The following is a 26,376-nucleotide window of genomic DNA, read 5'->3' as shown; positions in this document are numbered from 1 at the left end:
GAGCAAAGAGAACCTGGCCTCTACCCTACTTTCCAGCCCCTTTTGCCCATGGATGAGATAAAGTTAATGGAAGAGATTCTGTATGTATAGGCATTTATGCAGTTGCATGATAAGAAGTCTGAGCAGTCAGAAACTAAGTTGAAGGTGCAAAAAGTTGTGAATGTCTGAGTAAGTTGCAGAAGGTTTGAAGAAGGTATGTCTCAAAAAGTTTGTGTATGTGATTAGAGTGGCTATAATTAGCACCATCACTTAAAGATTTTTTAAATTTTAATGTACTGATATGAAACAAAGTCTGAAAAATTAATTAGCTCTTATCTATCAAGATAATTTTTTTGTATGTTAGGTTTTATTACTTAGAGAAACTAAATCTTAAATGGATTAGGTTTTGTACCTGTTTTAAAGACTTCTAAATCATTACTTCATACCTAATTAAATACACAACTCTTATTTAAGGATTCAACAATATAATTGATACTCTAAATATATGTGATTAGATAATGTGTATACAGCTGAGAACTATATCTGTCTGAGCTTTGTTTAAGTGTTATTTAAAAGTTCATAAAATGAAAGTTTATCTAGGTTTGCAAGGTACATTGCATCTGACATAGAAGGCTCAAACTGTTTGCTTTACTAAGTCTATTTCTTATCTGTTTGCTTTACTAAGTCTATTTCTGGTTATAAACATTGTTTCCCAAATGTATAAGAGACTTAAGGCTATCTTTTGATTTTTGCTAGTACTGTTAACACATGTAGACCTGTGATAAGTGTTACCTTATACTAAGGATTCTAAATTTTACTTTAAGTTAAAATTAGTTAAATGTAAAGCTTAGGAGATCACTTTACCATATTAGGATGGCTCCAAAGTAGGCTATAATTAAGTTTATTTAAAGTTACATTCAAAAGATATATTGGGTTTTTTTCACTGTGATCTCAAAGTGAACAGGGGATGTAATAGAAAACTTAAGCAAAGGTTTGGGTGAATTGTAAAAGGTTTTTAGGTTTATAAAAAGAGTCTTTCAAAAGTAAAAATTGTATGTAATTAAAGTTGATAAATTTATGGGTCTTTGTAGAGGCATCAAAAAATATAGACATCAAAAATACAATAGTGTTCATTTTTTGTTTTTATTTTAAAACTTTATAACTGTTGCCTGTTCATGTTTTGCAGAAATACTACTTTTGACAGAACAACCTAAAGTAGTTTGATATAATAAGTGACTACCTATAGGACAGATAGGATAGAATGCCGACTTACAGTATCAATACTGATTCCAACTAAAAGAAAGGGATTATTGTAAAATTATAATGTTATAATCCATTATTTCAAAACCAGTGAAACTGGCCTGATGGATACGTAAAATCAAAAACTTGGAGATCAAAGTCAAGGCAGTAAAAGAGCCAAGGAAAAAGAAGCCAGAATTTTGACCCTTGCCCTCTATGTTCAGCCAGGACCCAGAGAATGATATGATACCTCTCTGGGCCCTACAACTCTGGTGAGTTACCTGATTTGCCAATCAGGGAGATTAAGAGGCCCTAGAGAACAGGAAGCCAACCAATGCCCATTCTGCAAAGAGGCAGTTCCTTGGAAAGGGAAATGTCCCTGATGCTTCTAAGAGAAGCCATGTATGGTCATCAAGATGGTAATCCATCTTAGTAGTTGGCACCACTGGTAGAGAAAATCTATAGGAACCAAGAGGCTTCACACACATCCCCAAGAGTGATCTCTGAGGAATTTCAGCTGATTCTTAATGGTAGATACAAACAAGGTCAGTTTTGCCCTACTTGGTCTTAAACACCTGACAGGATAGTATACCCTCAGCATACTCCTACATGGACATTTAAAAAGGAAAGAAATTGTTTTTGTTGTTGTTATATTTAAAATTATCTTTCTTTTTTAAATGTAACTTAAGTTGTACACTTGTGTCAGCTTTACAAAAAGCAAGTAAAACTATAGGCGATAAAGGAAGAGTTCTTGTGTGGGAGTGCCTAATACTAATGAACACAAAGGATTCTAGGGTCAGAGGTTTGCCCTGAGCCAAACTGAGCCTGATCTCATAGACCTACAAATCTTTCTAACCTCCTGTGACAGTGGTCCACTTTATGCTTTGACTGCAGTCCTTGCTGCTTTGCCACTGCTACTTATTTTTAAAATGGATATATTTGTTTTCTCTTTCTCCCCCAGCACCCTGGCCCAATCTCAGGAGAAATAGGATTACCTTTCTTCCTCATTTTAGGCAGAGTTGTCTGTCTTTGAATGCCCACCATAGGAATAAAATAATCCACACTTTGGGGATAGTGCCAGAAGATCTCAGAAATGACTATCTCCCAAATTAAAAGTGAATTACAACACTAACAGAGGACATGTGGAATGTAGCCTTTGAATCACCTCTTTAAAAGTCCCTTTTCTTACTGTTGGGGAGAATCACAGCCTCTGGAACAGGAGTCCCCTGTGTTTTTCCTTTGCTAGCAAAGCAATAAACCTTATTCTTAAACCATATCCTCATTATTGAATTGGTATTGGGGACAAGGACTAAGCTTTCAGTAACACTTCCTACATAAACTTGATATGTTACTGGTGTGATTATAAGTTACTGTCTTCATGGTTTTCAGAGACTGGCTAAGATACTAATTGCTTCTGTAGTCATTGTTCATTAAAAAAAAAAAGTAACACTTTGCTGTCTTATTTTATTTTTAGCATGATCTCTGCCCTATGTATGCCTTGTTCAGTGATCTGTCATCTGCCACTGTGGACCTCTGGACTGTCCTGATACTGAATACCCTTAACTGTCCATGACCCAACTGATAGAGAAGAAGGACTTTGGGTCACTTTCCCCAACTTCACCTTCTTTCAGCAGGAAGCAGCTTGGAGATGTTTTCACCCATGTTTCCATAGAAATAAAATATAGAAATCAACAGAGGGGAAATGTAACAGTGATCCGCTTTATGCTTTGAATGTAGTCCTGCTGCTCTACCACTGCAACTTATTTTTTAAATAAACATGTTTCTTTCTTTTCCTCTTTCCTTTTCCTCCCTACCCTCTTCCCCTCCCTAATCTTAGGAGAAACTGAATTATCTTTATCCTCATTTTAGGCAGAGCTATCTGTGCTTGAGTATACACCCAGCATAGGAATGAAAGAAATCCAGACCTGATTGCAGCACATTGAGCTCCATAGAGACAGCACTGGGGCAACTGAGAGCCAGACGCGCACTGGCCGACTCTGTGAGGAAAAATAACTAAACATGGGCAAAGGAGATCCTAAGAAGCCGAGAGGAAAAATGTCATCATATGCATTCTTTGTGCAAACTTGCGGGGAGGAGCACAAGAAGAAGCACCCAGAAGCTTCAGTCAACTTCTCAGAGTTTTCTAAGAAGTGCTCAGACAGGTGGAAGACCATGTCTGCTAAAGAGAAAGGAAAATTTGTAGACATGGCAAAGGTGGACAAGGCCCGTAATGAAAGAGAAATGAAAAGCTATACCCCTCCTAAAGGGGAAACAGAAAAGAAGTTCAAGGATTCCAATGCACCCAAGAGGCCTCCGTCAGCCTTCTTCTTGTTCTGTTCTGAGTATCACCCCAAAATCAAGGGAGAGCATCCTGGCCTATCCACTGGTGATGTTGCAAAGAAACAGAGATGTGGAATCACACTGCTGCAGATGACAAACAGCCTTAGGAAAAGAAAGCTGCTAGGCTGAAGGAAAAATAGGAAAAGAATATTGCTGCCTACCGAGCTAAAGGAAAACCCAATGCAGCAAACAAGGAGTTGTCAAGGCTGAAAAATGCAAGACAAAGAAGGAAGATGAGAAAGATGAAGAGGATGAGGAGGAGGAAGATGAAGAAGATGAAGATGATGATGATGAGTAAGGTGGTTCTAGCACAGTTTTTTTTTCTTGTCTATAAAGCATTTAACCCCCCTGTACACAACTCACTCCTTGTAAATTTTCTTTAAAATGTAGTCCTGATGCTCTGCCACTGCAACTTATTTTTTAAATGAACATGTTTCTTTCTCTTCCTCTTTCCTTTTCTTCCCTACCCTCTTCCCCTCCCTAATCTCAGGAGAAACTGAATTATCTTTATCCCCATTTTAGGCATAGTTATCTGTCCTTGAAATGTAAGGCTGTGTAAGATTTGTTTTTAAACTGTCCAGTGTCTTTTTTTGTATAGTTAACACACTACCGAATGTGTCTTTAGACAGCCCTGTCCTAGTGATACTCTCGGTGGCCACTAACCTTGCCTAGTACAGTGTGGGGGTTGTAAATTGGTAGGGAAATTCAAAGCAGGTTCTTGTTGGTGCACAGCACAAATTAGTTATATGTGGAGATGGTGTTTTTAATCTTCAGTTGTCTCTGATGTAGCTTATACAAAATAATTGTTGTTCTGTTAACTGAATATCACTCTGTAATTGCAAAAAAAAGTTGCAGCTATTTTGTTGACATTCTGAATGCTTCTAAGTAAATATATTTTTTATTAGTAAAAAAAAAAAAAAAAGTAATCCAGACCTTGGGGATGGACCAGAAGATCTCAGAAATTACTATCTCCCAAATTAACATGTGACTTATTATAACTCTGGACACAGAACATGTGGAATGTAGTCTTTGAATCATCTCTTAAAAGCGCCTCCCCCCCCCTGCAGATAGGCAGAATCAAAGGCTCTGTGTTAGGAGTCCCTGTGTTTCTCCTTTGCTGGGAAAGCAATAAACCTTTCTTTTCCTTTTTCTCAAAACCATGTCTTTATTATTGGACTGGCACTGGGGACAAGGACTGAGCTTTCAGTAACATTGAGAAGACCTCTTTTAATATATTTAGTATTTATTTGATAGAACAGACTCAAGTGACAGCAAACTTTTGTCATTTTCATTATACAGTTCACATATTTTTTCCTTTTAATGTTATATCAAGATATTTTACATATTCATAGTATCTTAAGTGAGACTTTTTTCATGCATTTTTCTAAAGAGTTCCCATGAAAGCAATTAACACAATGAAATTATTCAAAAAGGTTATTTTAAAATCAATGCTGACACCAAATTCAGAAACAATAAATAAGCTATAAACTTTTTATAAGTACAAAAATTAGGTGATGGGCCAAAGAAGAAGGGAAAAAAAAATAAAACAAGTAAGATGTGACAAATACCTACATTCATTGGAAGAATGCAGTATTACAGATCTCTCATAGATTTTCCTCTCCTCAAAATGAGGTAAATGTGAAAAAGAAACTCAAAATTCATCTTATCAAAAGTCATTAGACGGGCTGGGGATGTGGCTCAAGCGGTAGCTCGCTCACTTGGCATGTGTGCGGCCCAGGTTTGATCCTCAGCACCACATACAAAGATGTTGTGTCCCCTGAAAACTTAAAAATAAATAAATAAAAATTTTTAAAAAAAAACTCATTAGACAACACACATGTTAAAATTTTTCACAGAAAATTTTAGACTTAAAAATGGAGGCTACCATAAAGTTCTGGCTTATAAGAATATATTTAAAAAGCATAGTGTATTAAAATAATCCATTTTCTAGATCATACACCATTAGGAATAACTCTCCAGGCAAGGGGGTGGAGAAGTGGCTAAGGGGGAGGCAGGAATGCCCTCCCTCTGTGTAGTATGAATGAGAGCAGTATCTCCTAAGGGGAAAGTTTAAATCCCTTGGATTCAACCCTGCAGTATAACAGATGTGGGGTTCCTGTGATGCAAATTGCCAGGTGGGATTTAGGCTGGACTAAGAACGGATCTATTATGGAAGAGTAAGATGCAAGAATTCTTTGGAGACTTGGTGGCAAAGACTCAGAATTACCCCATGTTTCTGGGATTCTGACATGAGCGAAATCCATAGTTCATGTTTCCTAGAAAACATAGTCTGGCTTTCTAGAAATCAAAAATGAAAACCAGTGTAAAGATGTGTACATCTGATTCTTTGGAGACTTGGTGGCAAAGACTCAGAATTACCCCATGTTTCTGGGATTCTGACATGAGCGAAATCCATAGTTCATGTTTCCTAGAAAACATAGTCTGGCTTTCTAGAAATCAAAAATGAAAACCAGTATAAAGATGTGTACATCTGATCACTTGTTAGATATTCTTACTCATGACCTAAGAACAAGGATTTGAAATAATCGCAGTCACCCTGAACAAACATACACAAGGATCTGAAGGAATAAATGAGTCTCCACTTTAAAGAAGGTTTTATGTTAAAGTTTAATATTAAATGTTAAAGTTTAAATATCAAAGCCAACCAGTTCACTTAAAAAACCCAGATGTTTGTAGAATATGGAATATTATGAAAAGGATCATTGAATTTTCATGCCACATTTTTAAAAGAAAATCTTTATGAAATTAGTTTCTTTATCTTCAGTCTCAAGAAGTATAGGATACTAAGTCAATTGCATTACTATAGTAAATTTTGTAAAATTTTAATTTTGAGTTGTTTTTGGTATTAGCTTCTTTTATTATCTATTTTTTTCTTCCAAATATCAAAAAAAAAAGATCCTACTCTCTCAAGCTTTGACAGTATTTCTAAGGTAAATCAAAATTTAACAATCTAATAATACTAACTGAACCTAGAAGTAGAGGGAAAATGAGATTAATTTGCAAATTGTTGACAAAAGATGACCAAAAATATTCACAATTCTCTACCTTCATTATTCAGTGTATTATTGAAAATTCCTCTAGTATCTTTATTTATGAATAATAATGCCAGATTTAAAATCAAAGACACAAAATTTCTTTTTTTTTATGAGAAAATACTGCATGTAAAAGGGTCTCCCATACCACAGGAAACCCTTTTATTAACCAAGGGTGAACTTCCCAGGAAGTCAGATTAACTCATAGTTTTAGTGGCAAGAATCCTTTACTTTGTAATATCACATGTTCACTTATAAAGTCTGACAAAACTTAGAAGTTTGTAGAGAACTCTGATTTGTCCCCAAACACAGACCTGCACAGCATCATTCACAAAAGAATTAATAAACATTAATCAATGTTTTAAAAGTACCTTATGAGCATATTTTGAAATACAGTTTGAATTGCAAGGGTTTTTTGTTTGTTTTTTTTTTGAGGAAAGAGAACTTAATGGTTATGCCATTCATTCACATTTAGTTTGGGTTGCTGTATAAACTCTGATTAAAAATCAATCAATCTCTGTATTCATCTGACTTAATTAAGTATTTATTCTGAACTAGTAACTGAACCACACTGACAAAAATCAGAACCCCAGCATACACTGAAATGAAACACTGTTACACAGAATAGTGTAATAGAAATGATGATGATTCTCATTTATTTTGGATTTTAAAGAACTTTGACAAAGTGACTATGTGTCTTTTTAACATCCAGAGAACAAAGTCAGAGATATGAGAACAGTTAGTGCTATTTAAAAGAAAAATAAAAAAGGTTAAGAATCACCAATTCTGACAAATGTAAGTAGATACTGGATTAAATAAAAGTGGTTTCTGTAATAGACAATGGTTTCTCTAAGCTGTCTAACAAGAATAAAAGCAGAGCCATTTCAGAAAATGACAGGGCTGAGTGATTCTTTGGTTGTTGAATGTAGTGAAAATTTGTTGAAAACAAAATGGTTGCTAAAATGTCAAATTGCTGATTGTTTCACCATATATTAATCTTATTTGTAATTTCTAGATAGTTTATGGACTTCAATAAAACCCAGGGTCTTAAAGATAATCTTCTTTTTATTAGTTTTCAGAAAAAAATGAAGGTAAAAATCATTAGTATGCTCACTCAAGACTGTTCTACTGATTTGTTCATATTTGGATTTTGGCTACCTTAGTTTATAAATCACTAAAAGAAACTAAGAAATCATAATATTTTTAAAGCCTTCCAAAGAGTAATGTTATAAATAACAACACATGAAAATATTAAAACATCTTGCAATGCATTAGATAGAGTAATCATAATCAGGACAGAAATGAATAGCTACCATGGAACAAAAATGTCTAAAAAAATATACACTAACCACTCCTGTGGCTAAAATTAAAAAGACTAACAACACCAAGTGTTGGTGAGGATGTAATAATCCTGAGACTCTCATACATTCTTGGTAGGAATGCAAACTAATACAGCAACCGTGGAAAACAGTATAATACTTTTTGTAAAACTCAAAATACATGTTCCAATAATTCCATGCCAAGAGATTTACCCAAGAGAAATTAAAACTTATGTTTACACAAAACCCCTGCATGCAAATGTTTACAGTAGCTATATATATAATCATGAAAACTGAAAGAGCCTGTCAAATTGTATGTGGATAAACAAATTCTGAAATTTTCATGCAGTACAATACTATTCAGCAAAAACAAGAAAAAAATCTATTTCCACATGCAATGACATGAATGAAATTTTTTTAAAAATGCTAAGTGAAAGAAGATAGACACAAAAGAACACATGCTATATAATTTCACTAATTTGAAATTTTTTTTAAAGTCAAAACTACAGTCAAAAAAAGATCAGTGGTTGCCAAAGGCTCAAAGTAGAGGAAAGGGTACATAAAATTAACTTTAAAGGAGCAAGAGAGACATTTCAGGGTGATGGAAATGTTTGGTGAATGGGGTGGTGGTCACAGGTCTATATTTTTCAAAACTCTTTAATATGTATTTAATATTGGTAAGTTTGTTGTATACAAACAATATTCTCATAAAACTCATTTTAAAATGGAACATAAATATGGAAATTTTGTCTAGAATTTCGAATCTGTTTTTGCCTTAAAATAAAAGAATTAATTTAACAGAAAAAAATGGAAACTTGATTACTTATAAAAGAGTATAAAGTAAAATCGGCAATGTGAGGTCATAACAAATCTAATAACTATTATAAGTCAATTAATAAGGCTTTGTAATATTGTGAATGAATAAACAATAAAAACCTGGTTCTATAATGAAGATATGGTTATTAAACTTAGCAAAAAAAAAATAGGATCACAATACTAGATAATGAAAAAAGCTGTTTTCAGCTTGGATCTCATTAAGCAAGTTATTCTTATTATTTCTTTACCACAACTAACAAATTATAAACTCAATCATGATAATGGCAGAGAAAGTAGATGGAGAAAGGAACACTCAGATTAAAGGAGAGCTAACAAATCAAGGAGGAGAAAAGACTACTTGGGTTAAAAGCCTGTATTTTAAGATTAATAAAAGAAGCACATATGTGTGGAAACCCATTACAAAGAGATGTTACCTGATATCAATTGCAATTGACAAGACTGTGAAAAAAAATCACCATAACTATTTTAAAAATCAAAAGCAATTTCTTAGACAAACCAGGAAGGAACAAGAACCATAAGACTCTGTAGCCAGACTGATAAGGCTTTCCCAAAAGTTTCTTAACTGTGTTAAGTACCAGTTTTCAACATTTGTACTTTTCCCTTATTAAACTATCTATGTTTAAGCAAATATATAATAAAATGCATGCAGTTCTCACTCAAGAATGTGTTCAATTATTCTCAAGCAATTTTTTTTATAATCAAATGTAGATCATAACTTCATGGAATGTATTAATGGCAAGAATAGAAAAATTGTAAAAAAAATCTGTCTAAGGTAAGTAAAGCAGTACTATAAATCCAATAAGTTTTAAATTACAGAGTCTGCTCAATTAAAAAAAATCCTGACTTGATTAGAAAAACTTTATAATTAAAAGTAAGCAAATGTACAAGCATATATATGCACATATAGGTAGATGTTCCCATGCACCCTTGTATGTGTGAGTATATGTGTAAATTGTCTCTTTATTATGAAATGTTTTAAACAAAGTTTTGATAATAATATATTAGGCCATATGTGCAGTCACTAATTTTATAGACTTCCCATGTCATTTCATTTTTAATGTTTTACAATGCATGAAATGACTTATTGTACCAGATTATTAATATATTGCATTGATAGTCTGCAAGGTCTTAGTTCTCAATGAATTGATGTCAATATTGCTAATATGAAGTTCCAAGTACAAATTTAGTTAAATATTTACACTGTAAAATAAATGATTAGCAAACAGAATGGAACAGACAAGTGGATTCAAAGGAATTCAATGAAAGAAGTTAATAGTGACGACGTGGAATTGAACATGATTTTGTACCATGAAAAGAAAGATAATGAATTTCTATTCCCACCAGATCAGAAAATAATGAAAGGAAAATTCTTAAAAACAATTATTTTCGAGAAAACAGGGTCCAAGACATTAGGGAATAAATAGGAAACTATAGAATAAATTAGGAAATTTATTATCTAATAGATAGGAAATAAAGGTTTTCATCATTCAAACTTTTGTGAGATGCATTCTTCTGAGTTAAATAAAGCACACATTTAAGTAATTCATTAAAATAAAACCAGTTTGTTCTGTATTAAAAGGCAACATCTCAGTTTTAATAGCTTTTTCCAGAACCAAAGAAAGTGCAAATATTCACTACAATTGAATGAGACACTGAACCAAATACCTTTATCCTGGGGAGACATACAATACAAATACAGGTGAATAACAGATACAGTTTTATAGAAATTTGTGCTCTGCCCAATGGAAAACTTAGGGTAATGGTAGGCATGTTTTAACCCCTGATAAACAGCTCATGTCAAGCAGTCATTACGCCATTTTCAAGAGAAGGAACATTAGCAAAATGGAGCACTCTACTTCCAAAGAGGAAAACAGATCACAGACCCACCAAAGAAGGCTTCTAATGCACAGCGCTCCTCAGAGGAAAGCCCTAGATAGCAGGTGAAAGCACATCACTTCAACTCCACATTCAAGTGTGTGATACTGATCCAGATGAAAAATTTATTTGCCCCCCAAAAAGTCCATTTTGGATTTGACAACTCATAACCATTTTCCCAATTTTTATTCCACTTTTTAACCTTTACGTGCAGAGTTCCTCCAAACAAGACATTTCCAAAACCATAGTCTACACCCTCCAAGGTAACCATTTCTTTTCTTTGCCAACATTAACAATATCACCTCCTTCTCTTCCACTTAAGAGTGCGAGCTCTTTGTATCAAATACCACTCATTTTCACAGTATTGTCCCAAGGGTTGACAGTGTTGTTCCATATTGACATTGACCTTCCTCCTGAGTTCTTAGAGCAACTGGAAGGAGGAAAAATAATAGGAAGAAAATAGAAAATGCTTCACTCCAGGAAAATTGCAAACCTCATTTCACCATGCACCGAATCCCCAACTTCTCACACACACATTTGTTCTACCTCTACCATCATTAATCTTGCTAATGCAACAGCGGGGCATTCCTCGGGCCCTCTTCTAAAAAAGCGACCAGGAGTCTGCCCTTTTAAAAAAAAAATTATTCTGTACTGTTCTGTGGCCAGAGTAGCAATTTTTCACAGTTGGGCTTATTCTCCACATTGTTGTATCCAGTCAAAGCCACTCAAGAATTCCTATGGTCCCAGCAGCACTAAAAATACATAACAGCCGCCTTACAATAATGACTGTGAATCACAGCTTTCCTTGGCAGACATAAGTAGTTAAAATAGTTGAGAGGGGAAAAAAAAAGTTAAATAAAACTTTTTTAAAAAGTTCAAGTAAAAAAAAAAAATGAAAAAGGGGGTTGAAAAGGACTCCCCTACCGTCTAACAACATTAAAGTGTGTCTCAAATTTACAAACGTCCTCAGGAACATCAAATGCCGCAGCTTCAAACACACTGCGCCAGCTTCAAGCCCGACAGCTTCAAATGCCTCAGCTTCAAACACGCCAGCTTCAAACAGCCTTGGGGCGGCCTTCTTGCACAGCTTGAGTGCACAACCCCAGGCCCTGGCGCCTGCCCGCAGGCCACACAGAGGCTTTGTCAAGGGGGAGATGGGAAGAAGGGTGGAAAAGAAGAAAGAAAAAAGGAGAAGAAGAAGAAGAAGAAATATAATTTGCAGACGTTCAATTAGCCCATAGAGGGAGCTCATGGAGCCCCACAATTTTCCACAGTAATTGGAATCTCCTGTAATTTAAAATGTAGGCCCCATCATTTGTGAAGAGAGAGAGCTTCCAGGGGTCACAGGGAGCATGTCTTCCCTTCATACCGATCTCTGCATGCCTATAAAATGCAATTCCAGTTAGACCCCCTGGACCGTGTGTTTCTGTTATCGCAACAACAACAACAAAAAAATGATGATGATTCTTGGCTCCCAATGTTCTCCCAAACCAGCCCAGAAATTAAAGTGACTCGTCTATGTGTGCAGTGAGGGTGAGGCCAACGGGAATAAAGACCACAATAAGAATAAAGTTCCAACAATTAGAATTGTCATGGCAATAACCTAAATGTGCCCCCCCCCCCCATTCAGGGCATTGGGTTTTTTTTTTTTTTTTTTTTTTTTTTTTTTTTTAGAAAGACCATAAAGAAAAGCTTTCTTTCAACCTTGACTGAGATCCTCTCGTGGCTGCCCATTTCCCTCCTTGTCTAGAGTCCTTAGACCAGGAATGCTGCAATATGTGCCTTCACACAAAAGGATGAAACCGGAAAACAAAATGATATAATGGCAAAGAGAGTTTTCAATAAAACATGAGAGGAAACGAAATTCCAAATTGTGGGAAAGCGAGATGGAGGAGAAAGCAAGCTCAGAAATAAAGGAGACATCTAAATGTGCAGTGGGGAACTATTAACTGCTCTTGTCAAACAAAATCTGAAAGGAAACAATATAGTTTACATTTATGTAATTCTTAAATATTTAGAACCTCCAAATTTAGGTTAAAAAGTGAAATGGCTTCTAAACAGGTTTAACCTTTAAAATAATGTTATTTCTGTCTTAAACACAAACCACGAATGGGAAGAAAGCTCTTTCTCCAGGGCTTAATCTATAATTGAACATACGTGGATTTTTTTCCCCTATATTTATTCTTACGAGGTGCTAAGAAAAACATGTCTATTCAAAAACGTGACTATTTAATTTAAATTATTAAGTGGTCAACTTATATGCTACTACTGTTTCTTTGTAGTATACCTGCTTGTTTTTTTTTTTTTTGAGTTGATTATCTTTCCTGCTGTCTGTAGTTTAAATCAATATAAATTTTTTTTAGTATTTAAATGTTTTTTTTTTTTTAATACTAAAGATACTATGTCAACAAGGCAAACTATACACACATTCACACCCACTTTTGTGGGGAATCATTTGCCCACAAAAATACAAGGCAGAATTCAATTTGGAACCCCTATTCATCATAGCTAGGCAAAATTCCATGTTGGGAATAAAATATATCTGAATTTTATCTGTATCTGCCTCTCTTCAACAATGTTTTTGCTGCCTTATATATTTCCTGTTTTACAAAGAAAGCCTCATATTTCACATGTATTTGACAGGTCCCTGGTTTCTGTTTCTAATTTTAAGCTTAACCAGGGAAGAAAAAGAAAAAAAAAAGTCAAAAACCTTATAAATATGATTTATTCATAGTAATACCACATACGCTCAGATTTTCCTAGGCATTTAAAGCAAGAGATAACCTTGGTTTGGCAAGCACACGGACTACCAGAAAAGTCCTGTTGAACTATTGGGTAAGGGGAGACTCAAGGGAGGATGCTTACATTTTGATGTCTGAACACCACATGGGCTGGTACAACCTTGAAATCTCTCTCCTGCCATAGGACTACAGGGACTTGCCATCTTGTGCATCTGTTGAGTCCAGGAAGGGTGGCAGATAACTTTATTAAGTTCAAATATTTAAGTCTATGAGATGAACTACCTCAAGGTTACAAGTGATCATGGGAAGGAACGGAAGAAAGTAATGCTTATTGGTTATTTCAAACAATGCAAGCATAGCTTCTATTACCTCGCAATATGAAAGTTAGGAATCAAGGGTGTTCCCCAGGGTGGGGAAAAAATAGAGGAAAAAGTATGGCCTCTTTATTTTTAACTTCTTATGTAAGAAGAAATTTCAAAAATTCTATCTTACTCCATTATAAGACTCATTATCATGAATACATATTCTAACACTAAACACAATAGCATATGAAACAGGGTGGATAAAAAACATAGTAAAAGACTGCAGTCCTAAAATTGATAAAGGGATATAATCAAATTGCAAAAATGAGAAAAGATAGAACTTATTTTTCACATCGAGCTCTGACTGACGTTCATATATAAGGGTAGAAAGTGACGTTCTATGGATGTCTTTTGACTTTTCATTTCAACAGAATAAATAAGACATACTAATTCTGATATGCTTACTCACAAGAATAGAAAATCAAGTAAAAGTACAATGCTATGGAGTACATTCAGACCTTGTTGATTTGTTCACCTTTTTTTAAGTAACTGAAGATAACTTCTAACTGCTTAGATTCCTTATTTAAACTCTTTCAAGAATATAACTATCCCTATTACCTACAGTGTTTCTAAACATAAGTTAATCGAGGCCCCTGTAGCACCCAAGATGATCAAGATGTTGGGATTATGCAAAAGTACTCTGAATTAAAGGCTGACATGGTTCTATAAAAGATGTTTTCATGAATCTATCTAGTTCTATAAAAGATGTTTTCATGAATCTTTATGTCTTGTTATTTGTTTTTCCTTAAGTTCAAAAGTATTCATGTTACTTATAAAAACATGTTCTGAAAAAGATTAGAAAGAATTACTACAGGACTCTTATAAGAATTATGTGATACAGGTTCCTATACGCCATCTAGTAAGTTGTATAATCATTGTGGTCATTCAGTTTATAAAATAGAGAATGTCACGGTCAAAGTTTTTAAAATGAGACAAATAATCAATCTAAAAATAGCCTTAGTTATCTGTAATTCTGACCTAAGAAGAGTAAGTCTTTCTCTAAAGCCAGAATTCAATGACAGAAGATATGTGGAAATGAATACAAAGACACTGGTTATTTCCTGCAAACTTTTCACAGTAAATATTCCACAAGAATCACTTGTTCTCACTTAAATCCACTTAGTTGTCGTACTAAAATGATTATTTTATATAAATTTCTAATGAGAAAGGAATTGTTTATAGGCAAACAATGGCAGAACAGCAAACCACTAAAATGAAGAGATATAGAGAGATGTCCTTACTCTATAGTAGAAAATCCTGAAAGAAGTCTGTAGAATTCATTAACTATTGAAGACAGTAATATTTTCTATAATTGTTCAACTAAAGAATAATGAGCACACTTCTAACCAAAATAAAGAGAAGTTATACTTCAAAGAGTAGAAGAAAGCGTGTTGAAAACACATTGGTTTAACTAGAGGAGGGGTACAGCATAGATATATAATATTAGATTTTTTCCCCCTTCAGGATGATACTGAGTCTTAAGCCTTTTTCAATCCAGTATGACTATATAATTTACCATTAAGAACTATACCTTTGAGACTATAAGAGGACATTAGTTGTAATGGCTCTATGGAAACAGAAATGACCTGGGCAAACTAGCCTGTATAGTTGCCCTTGTTAGATCAGGCTGGTTGGAAATGGCTACTTTACAGGAGGAGGTATGATTAATTTTTATAAAATTAATTACTTCTAGGCTACTCTCTGGAATATTTGATCTGGAGACAATTTTAATAAGCATAAGTTAGAAGAAATTCTGAGAATAACAGTTTGAAGACTGGAGCTTCTTAGATGTATGGAAGCTGCTAGGGTGCATTTATAAGCAAACATTTCTACATCTTTCAGCTCCAGGGAAAATAAATTACAAAGAATAAATGAAAAGTCAAATATTTGGGCATAGTGTGTGGCTTTATAACTTCTTGCCCATAAAGCAAGAAAGGATTTTACTGGCCCCTAAAGAGGATTCTTTTTGTGTACATCAAATAAACAAATAAACATCCAAGTGATTGAAATGTACTTTGTTATAAGTTACTGATGAGTTGAAACATGAGTTGAAACTTGCTTTTTTGGCTTAACCATTTCTGAACATCTGTGAGATCCAATGACAAAATGGAAATTGCTTAACAAACTATGCATTAAGAGAGCTACAATTTTGTTTCCCTTTGTTGAAGAAAAATAAAATAAATTTTCCACCCATCAGGATGAGAGCTGGAGGGACTGATTACTCAAAATACAGTAGCATCTACATTTCTCCAAATATTCCCCAAGACATGGCATTTGTGCTGAGTATTCAATAATTTCCTCAAGCTGTATACCTGAAAAATATATGTCTCAAGTCTGGTGTTCATAATCTGGTAGACAACCACATGTGTTTACAGCCCATATCTATGAAACACTTATTCTCTTGAGTATGCAAAAATAAGGGACTTGCAACATGTTTATTCAAAAGAATGTTTCTTATGTGAGCATCTGCAGGTTTTCCACTGGAAATCTGCATAGAACAATACATTTCCCATGAATTAGTTTTCTAAAAAAATGTCTGTTATATACATTTTAATACTTTACAAAGAATTAAAGAAAGTCAATTTGGTAATAATATTTCACCAAGAAAAGCATATTAAAGAAACCTGACTAATATATGTATATGTTAGGACCTATTATCTGATTTGTACAATCTAAGGTACAAAAATACTAATTTCTAGGTGCTCCTAGACTCACTGGCCCTTTCACCTTAGACTCATCACATGCTATCCCACTATTAATTCTAGACTCGCAAGAGTTAGCTGTTTTCTCTTTTCATTATCAACCTGCTTGCCTGTGCTTCAGCATAAATAAATTTAAAATTGCTTCAAATTTATTTTTTAAAAATTAAAATATGCAATATCATAGTCAAATATATTAATGTACATAATGTAGAAATTGATACAGAGAAGTAAATATATGTAGTGTTAGACAAAGATAATATTAAATGATATTCATGCATGTGCACAAATAAAGCATATTGATTTGTTATAATAGATCCATAAATAAACTAAAATGGCATACATAATTAACACCATACCCAACTAAGAATTAAACAACCATTTGTTTCAACTACCAAGGAATATTTTTCATCATGTATTAGTACCAAAAATGCCAATAAATTCCCCAAAGCACATTACATAAAGTCACATTTTATTTTTCCCAATATATTAAACACAAAAGGGAACTTCTATTTGCAATAATTATGAGTTATTTTATTTATATTAAATCTACTAATGATAAAAATTTAAATTCTGGATAAAATATTTTAAAATCATTTTAAAGTTAATAAATGGTAAAAAAATAAAAGAAAAACAGGCATAGAAAGGGTAAGAAGGAACAAAACAACAGAGATATAAATTGTCCACATGAGCACTGTTCTAGTTTGAAAGTGTCCCCTCCAAAATTCATGTTACCATTTAATCCCCATTTTGATGGTATTAAGAAATGAGGCCTTTGGGGAAGTGATTAAGTCATGGGGGCAGAGCATGGATTAGTCTCTTACAAAAGGACAGGAGGTAGCTCCTTTAGGCCCTTTTTGTCCTTCCAAAGACACAACATTCTTCAGAGCATGCAGCCTAGAGGTGCCCTCTTGGAGACAGAGCAACCTTTATCAGACACCAGACCTTCCAGCACCTGATCTTAGAATTCTCAGGCTTCAGAATTTCGAGACAACGAATTTCCATGCTTTCTAAATTACCTAGTCTAGTGTCTTGTTATGGTACAAACGGACTAAAACAAACATCAAGATGCTTTTAACTTTGAAAGTGTATGCTGAGTTTGCCAAAACATGGTGAGGACAGAGGAGGAAGTCCAAATTTAGAACCTGCCCTTTGCAAGGAATCTGAAAGGAGACTACTCACACTTAATTTAGGACACAAAGGAGTGTAAACTTAATCCACAGATAATGCTTTCTAGCTACTGGAAAAGAGATTAAGAGGAAAGAAAGTTGAAAAATGACCTTTGAATAGATTTTGTCTCTGTCTAGCCTTGCAGTAGAATTGCTTGCTAAAGGTTTATGAGAATTTCAAGTTTTATGCTGGATTAAGAGTATCTCCCATTGGTTACTACCTCTGAACAGCTCAAAGCAAATGCAAATCCTATCTAATAGAATACACCTTCTTTCTGAGCCTCAAAAAATAATACTTTTTGTTTTAAAGGACAATTGATGTATGCAGGCAATGTAACAAAATACAAAAAGAAATAGGATACTGTGAGCCAGAAGCAATAGAAAAGACAGGAGACAGATGTGCATTGGATATTGAAATTACCAGATACAGTTTATGAAGCAACAATGCTTATCATGTCTAGATACATATAAGACACAATTGAAAATACTGGCAACGAATAGATAACTATGCAAAATTATGCAAATTTAAAACACAAATAAGTAGGAACTACCACCAATAGTAAGTGTTATTATTTTAGACCAATTCTCCCACTGATAACAATTATAAAACTGGATAAAGATTAAGAAAAAGTATTTGAAGATATTAGAAAGATTTGAAAAATATTAAAAAGAAAAAGAAAACCCAGTAAGCCCTACATTAGGGACTGCTTTTTACCTAGTCTAAATTACCTAGTGTAGTGTCTTGCTATTGGTACAAATGGACTAAAACAGACATCAAGTAGGGAAGTGATTAAGTCAATGGGGGCACAGCATGGATTAGTCTTTTACAAAAGGACAGGAGGTAGCTCCTGTAGGCCTTTTTTTCAATAAAGGTAAAGGCAAATTCTAAGCAGGGATTTTTAGGGACTGAGAAACTGAGCAGATATTTTAACAAACGTACAAAGCTGAAATAACAAAATCTAGAGTTCAGGAGGCAAAACCCTGATATACATTCAAGACTTTCACTTTGGATTTTAAAAGGTTATGTTCTAATAGTAAATAAAAACTGGAAAACAAAAATCATCCCTCTTAAATACTAAAGCCCGGCTTCCAATCATACTTAAACTTTTATGGTTGAGATGGTTCTATATTGTTAATATATATCGTTCATTACGTTAATTATATATTGTTAATATATATTGTTAATATCTCCCCCCCCCAATTGCCTGAAGATGAGAAGTTCACCCAGAGATGCTGGGAATGTTTAGAGTCATATAAAATGTTCAGTGTAAGCTGGATAAAATGGTGCAGGCCTGTAGTTCCAGATACTAGGGAGGCTGAGGTGGAAGGATCACCTGAGTCCAGGAGTTTAACACCAAGACCATGTGGGCAACACAGTGAGACCCTATCCCAAAAAACAAAACAAATAAACAAAAGGTAATTTAGAGAAAAAATAGATTAAGCACTCAATAAATAGATATAACAACAGTTTAGATAAAGCTGAAGGAGAGAATTATAAACTGGAAGATACATTAGGAGAAAACATTTAGATTAAATCATCAAGTACAAAATTATAGAAATTACTAAAAAAAAAAAAAAAAAGCACAAGAGATAATTAGACATGGTGACAATGTTCCAGAAACAGAGAAGAATATGCCAGAAGAAATATTTCAAAGGATAATAACAGGATGTTTTCAAAAATTGATATAATATTACAAGGAACAGACACAAGCACAATTATAAATCACAATTAGAAGAAACATGTATAAAAACCCTTGGAAAACTATTTTAGATTTTTTTGGGGGGTGGGGAATGAGTAAATGTAAAAGCAGCTAAGGGAAAATGGAATATTATGTTCAAGGAATTAACAATAACACTGCAGCTATTCAATAGAAATTATGAGAGCAGAAAAAATATTAGAATTGTATATTGTGAATGCAGAAAGAACCTTCCCACCTAGAATCACATACCCAATTAAAATATAAGCAAACTGAAGTTATTTTCAAAAAGCAAATTAAAACTAAGTGAATCTATTAACAGTAAACATATTTAAGAAAAGTTTCACAGGCGGGCATTTCTATAGTCAGAAAGATATAAGATAAAACTCAGAGAAGAAAGACTGCTTCAAGCAATTGAAAGGGCAAATATGTAAATAAATCTGAGTATTGTCTGAATGAAGCAACAATAGTAATATATTGTGGCATTAAAACTATATGTGCAACTAAATATATTACAGTTAGAGTTATCAAAAAAAATTGTGACTTCATGGTCAATATTTGTAATATCAATTATATTGAAAGGATAAAGGAATTGAAATTGAAATAAAAAGGATCAGGTTTTGTAAAGTTTCTAAGCTGCACTCAGAACCTGAAATTCCTGTGGCAGTTAAGACAATTCTCGGAACTGCTCACTAGATGTGTGTCAAAATCTCCTGACCACCTAGTTGCTTAACAACCCAGACACCGTGCAGTCCAGCACATATACACCTCAGGGCTTAAACCAATCAGTTTGAATGTATACCCCTTTTTAGTACTGACCAATCACTCTCACCCAACCTGTTCCTGCCAGTGAATGTGCTAATCATGTTTTAGAGTTTTTATTTGATTTTTCCACGGTATGTGATGATTTGCTAAGGGATGCTATGATATATGTAAAGTCCCTGCCCTCTCCAAAGAATGTATATTAACTTCGCTTAAGTTGTTCTTGGGGCTCTTTGTTCTCTGCTCTTCTGAAGTGAGCTCTGAGCCCCAGCATGCTGGACCACCAATAAACCTTTTGCTGTTGCATGGGACGGTCTCTTGGTGGTCTTTTCCTCTGACGTTCGCCTGACCTTTTCAATATTTCTACATAAAAGCAACAAAAATGAGAAAAGTAAGCTTTAAAATAATCTCTTCACAAAAAGCTTTGTAAGCACTTTATATAGAAAAATAATAAATGATATTGAGAACAGTTAAAGTATTTAAATATATGGAGAAATGTAATATGGTCATGTATAGAGTTCAATATTTTTAAAACATCAATTCTCTAATATATAGATTCAAAGTATCTCAAACTGTTACTGCTGTTCGCCAGTAACGAGTCCTTGCTTCCCCAATATTGAAGAATAATACTAGAGAAGCACACTGAGGCAAGGGCAGAGTAGAAATTAGAAGTTTATTAAAGGACAACAGAAAAGACTTCTCCTGGAGGAAGAAGGGGACCCAAGAGGTAGAATCCGTGGGTTACCCCTTTTTACAGTTCTTTCAGTGATGGAATGTAGGTTGGAAGGCAGGAGGGGTGGAACACAGGTGGGCCAAAGAAGTAATCTGGGCAGGAAGGACTTCAAAATAACATCTCTTTGGGATAGGCTATCTTTAAATCTGCTGGGGCTGTTCATTAACATTTCTTTGGAATGGACTTTGGGCCTAGGGCTTTTCTTGGGACTTCATTAACATTCCATGAGTTGTCCTGCGTTTCTGGAATTCATTCTCAACATGGCCTTCATTTTAGATCTTACTCAATATTAGACCCGATGTACCTAACTACACTGACTACTTAATTTTAAATCTGGCTTCAAAACAATTACTCAGCAAGTTTTTGTGAAAATTGATTAGAAAACCCTAAAAGGTAAATTGTAAAATGAAGAGAACTTACTCTGCTAAACTTTATTATTGTAAGTAGTGATTAAAATTGTAGAACTGGTGTAAGAAATAATGAATAAATCAATGAAATGGATTGGAGTTCAGAAGCACACTCAATATGTGTATGCTTGACCCGTGAGAAGGATAGTACTACAAAGACTGGTTCTTTCAGTAAATCATATGGGGTCACACAGATATTCTCATGGAGTCAAAACAGATGAAGTTTTATTTCCATCAATTATATAATAAATATTTTAACTTCACAGGACAATAATCAAACAAATAAAAAGTAACTTAAAATACTTTCAATCTTCTTAAAATTACCAAATAACTAACAAGAAAAATATTTTTTTTTCAGATTGGGTTTAAAAAGTGTTTCAGGTTTTTTGTTTGTTTGTTTGTTTGCTGCCAAAACTAAAAGACCTGACTAGAACAATTGTAGAGGAGGAAAAGTTTATTTGGGGGCTCGCAATTTCAGAGGTCTCAGTCCATACAAAGTTGGTTGCACTCCTCAGGGCGTGAGGTGAGGCAGGACATCATGGTGAAAGACTCTGGCAAAGGGAAACAGCTTACATGGTAAACAGGCAGCAGAGAAAGAGAGAGAGAGAGAGATCTCCACTTGCCAAATACAAATATATACCCCAAAGTCATGTCCCCAATGACCCATCACTTCCAGCCACACCCCACCTTCCTCCAGTCACCACCCAATTAATCCCATCAGATAATTAATTCACCGACTGAGTTAGGGCTCTCATAACCCAATCATTTCCCCTCTGAATGCTCTTGCATTGTCTCACACCTGAGCTTTTGGGGGACACTTCCCATCCAAACCCTAATAGACATCCATACAGGAGAGCTCAGCACTCAGAACCTTTAGCATATTTAAAAGAAGTGGTGAGAGGAAAGCTAAGCGAGATTTGGTTGGTTCTAGAGGTTGAAGTTCCAAAGGAAGAGACCCAGGTAAACCAATCCAATTTTGAGTTGGGTTTGCTGAGGGTTGCATACTTTGTGTAAATTGAACCAGAAGTCTACTGGCCTTCCTAGATAACTGGAGTCTGATTTTTAATATTCTGTTTGGACCTGGAATCTTCAAATATTGAATATGGGCAAAGAAAATACTAAGTATGTACTATAGAGTCACAAACCATTTCAAGGGTTTAACATTATGTTTTCTCTCTAAATAAAACACAGTGCTAGAAACTAACAGCAAAATAACCAGTATGTCACATGTATTTGTAAATTAAAAAATACACATTTAAATAACTTATGGATCATATAATTAAACACAACAAAGACTAGAAAGTATTTTGAATCCTACATTAATGAACAACTACATAGAAAAATGTGATATGTAGTCAAAACTATACCTAGAGGATATTTATAATCTTGACTGTATATATTAGCAAAATTAAAAAGCTGAAAATTATTGATTACCATCCATCTCCAAAAGAGAAAGAAAATTTGAGCCAAATACAAGGAAAGTTAAAGAAATGAAACAGTAACAATAATAGGAAATAGTGGAAAAATTAAGATGACAAACTGGTTTCTTGGAGAATTTGATGATTTTCTGGTGCCAAAAAAAGAAAGAACACAAAGTAAAGTAACATATCAGGAATTAAATATGAATTTAACAAAAGCTCCAAAAGACATTGAAAAACAAACAAACAAAAAACTTCTGCTGCACCCTAGACTATAGCCAAAGGGAAATATCTTGGTGAGGACCTAGGAGATTCCTTTGAGATCCTAGAAACACTAAGTCTTAGGAATACACCTACCATAAGATTAAAGGCAATACCAAAAAACACTTACCCTACTAAAGCCCAAAGCCAAGCCTCCACAGGATCTAGACTATCAGGTAGAAACATGACTACCAATTTATGATGGTTTGACTTAACAGTTTTTCCACTTTGCAATGATACAAAAGTGATATGCTTTCAGTAGAAAACACTCCAAATTTTGTCTTAATCTTTTTTTTTTGGACTTGTCATACATGAAACAATACTCTCTTGTGATATTGGACAGCAGAAGTGAGCTGCAGTTCTGAGCCACATGATCACAAGGGTAAATGTCCCAATGCTCCAGCAAGTGCCAAAAAGTTTTCCGTATTTGGGAGGGACTGTTTCAAGACCCCCAGTGGATGCCTTAACCTGTGAATATGCAGAATGTCATATGTATGATATTTTTTGTTATAAATACATACCTATGATAAAATTTAATTTATAAATTAGACATAGTGAATAAAAATAAATAATAATAAGATCATATAATTATAACAATACAAGTTTATTACAATATGAATGTGGCCTCTCTCTTTTTAAAGAATCAAGACAAATATTATTTTTGGTCTGTGACTGACAGCTGGTATCTACAACCATGAAATGCAAAACCATGGATAGGAGAGGACTGCTGTATTAAATACTTTTTTTTACTTCAATATTTTCAACTTAAAGTGGGTTTATCAGGATAGTCCCATCAGAAACTGAAGAGTATCTGTACTTTCCTGAACAAAACTCATCATTTACTGTTGGAAGAGAAAATAATTGAGGTTTTATATAAAATACCATTTACAATGTCAAAAAGTAGAATAAAAATTGTTAAACATGTAAGGAAGAAAGAGAAAAAGATGGATAGTAACAAAATAATTTATTAAATGTTTACACAGAGATTACTCAGATATTGAAGTTAGCATGGAAAGACTAATAACTATTACTATTAGGAAAAATAAAATTTATGAAAAAATGCATGCAAATATAAGGAATTTTTATAGAGAATTATAGTCTACAAAAAAATAGGTTGTGTATGGTAAAACTATAAAATGCCATGGTAGAGTTAATGGTAGACTCTTCATAATACACGAAAGGCTAAGTGAATAAGAAGGCTGGTTAGTAAAGAAGCTTTAAACTGAATATACATCGAGGGAAAATGAAATTGAAACAGGAATGTAAAAACAATGTGGGACACCAAGAAATGTACATGTTTTGAAGTCCCAGGTGAGCCAAGGAGAAAATGCAAGGAGCATCAAGTAAGAGATGATGATTAAAAATTACAATTTTCATCTTACTATGAAATATGTGAACCCAAATTTTCAAGAGGGTCAGCAATGATTCACAAGTAGGCTAAGTTAACAAACAAATAAACAAAAACACGCAGGCATCTCATAGTCAAGCTGCAAAAAAACAAAGAATCTTAAAAGCAGCAGGAGTATGAGTGAGGGGGTATACCCCCACTCAGCAGACAGCGAGAATGAGAGTTGACTTTGCGGCATTAGCCCTAAAAGACAGAACAAAATGAAACAGTATGATTACAGTTTGCGAAAATAAAAGGCCAACCTAACTAAAATTTTATACTCAGCAAATGTACCTCTCAAAAATGGAAAGCAAATAAAGACATTTTCTGAAAGATGTGTTGTTGGTGCAACCACATTACAAGGCAGAGAAAAGGAAATTCTTCAAACCAAAGGAAAAGGATTCCAAACAGAAAAGATGTAGAAGATTTAAACAACATGATTAATGAAATTGTTTTAACATGCCTAGAAAATTATATGCAACAACTACATTATATAATCTACATATTTTTCCTATCACATGTATTCTTTTAAAATTTATTTTATTTTATTAATGTTTTAATTTGTTATGTATGACAGTAGAATGAATTTTTACATATCGTACACAAATAGAGTACCACTTTTCCTTCCTCTGGTTGAACCTGACGCAGAGTCACACCTGTAGTGTAATTGTACATCTATATAGGGTAATAATATCCATCTCATTCCACTGTCCTCTCCCCATCCCACTCCCCTCCAAAGTCCCTTCATTCTCTCCCTGCTCCATTATGGATCAGCATCCATTTATCAGAGAAAACATTCAGCCTTTGGCTTGGGAGGTTTGGTTTATTTCACCTAGCATGATATTCTCCAGCTCCATCCATTTACCTGCAAATGCCATAATTTCATTCTTCTTTAAGGCTGAGTGATATTCCATTGTGTGTATGTTCTACATTTCTTTATCTAGCCATCTGTTGAAGGACATCTATGTTGGTTTCATAGTTTAGGTATTGTGAGTTGAGCTGCTATAAACATTGATGTGGCTGTGTCACTGTAGTATGCTGACTTTAAGTCCCTTGGGTATAACCTGAGGAGTGGGATAGCTGGATCAAATGGTGGTCCCATTCCAAGTTTTCTGAGGAATCTCCATACTGCTTTCCATAGTGGTTGCACCAATTTGCAGTTCCTCCAGCAATGTATGATGTGCCTTTTTCCCCACATCCTTGCCTGTTGAAATAACTTTCAGTTGCAGCTAGCAGCTACAAGCAGCTCAGAGTGCTTGAAGAATCCATTCATTCAGGTCTGATAGGAATGCCTGCAGGATGGGGCACTCTGCTCTAGTGAGCTGTTAGTGAAACCACATCCTTAGCACTGGTGTGGTTAACATTGCCAAACTACCAGGCCAGGAAACTGAGAGCCAGGGGCTTCAGGGCATGAAACCCCTGACTCAGTAAGCCTCTCCCTTAGGGACAAAGACCCTTCCAGACTGCTTTCCACCATGACAGCAATATTTCGAGTTTCCTTACAGTGCAGTTACATTCGGCAGAAGATGACTGGCTTATGGATATTATCTTACTTATCTTTGATTGATGGGCATGCCCTACCAGAACCTATAACAGTTGTATGCATTCCAAAAATAAACTGAGCTACTGGATGTTTGATAGAAGGCCACCAGCCAGTTCTCACCAGCTCCCAGAGTTTGTGTGTTGATTCCATGTCTCTACTCCCCACAACTGAGGTAGCCTAGTGATTAATGGACCACACCAGTGACAGAAATGTATGCAATTAGGCGCCCAACGTGGGGCTTGAACCCACAAAGCTGAGATTAAGAGTCCCATGCTCTACCAACTGAGCTAGCTGGGCCCAACACTTATTATTTTTTAACAAGTGTATGAGAGAATTTTTGACACATTAAACACATTCTGGACCATAAGTCTCGTTTTAGCACACTTCAAAAGATTGAAATAATAAAGCATATAATCTCCAATCACTGAGTAATTAAATTAGAACTCAGTTTCAAAAATTAATAAATATAATTCTACAAAACCATAGGTCAGGCCTCTGGGCAGGCCAATGTCCTATATAGACCAATGTAAATAATACTATGATGACTAAAATTAA

At 34.5% G+C, this 26,376-nt stretch overlaps 1 non-coding gene and 1 pseudogene across 1 annotated transcript; one reads left to right on the top strand and one right to left on the bottom strand.

Moving 5' to 3' along the window:
* The first annotated feature begins 3,119 nt into the window (after positions 1–3,119).
* On the top strand, positions 3,120–3,931 carry LOC144366745 (high mobility group protein B1 pseudogene; annotated as a pseudogene).
* A 22,114-nt stretch (positions 3,932–26,045) lies between these two features.
* Positions 26,046–26,118, bottom strand: Trnak-cuu (transfer RNA lysine (anticodon CUU)). The gene has a single exon. It is a non-coding gene; the product is annotated as a tRNA-Lys (tRNA).
* Positions 26,119–26,376: the final 258 nt, after the last annotated feature.

Source organism: Ictidomys tridecemlineatus, chromosome 1 (assembly GCF_052094955.1).
Source record: "Ictidomys tridecemlineatus isolate mIctTri1 chromosome 1, mIctTri1.hap1, whole genome shotgun sequence".
NCBI lineage: Eukaryota > Metazoa > Chordata > Mammalia > Rodentia > Sciuridae > Ictidomys > Ictidomys tridecemlineatus.
Note: the sequence above shows the minus strand (reverse complement) of the source record. Positions and strands in the feature narration are given on the sequence as shown.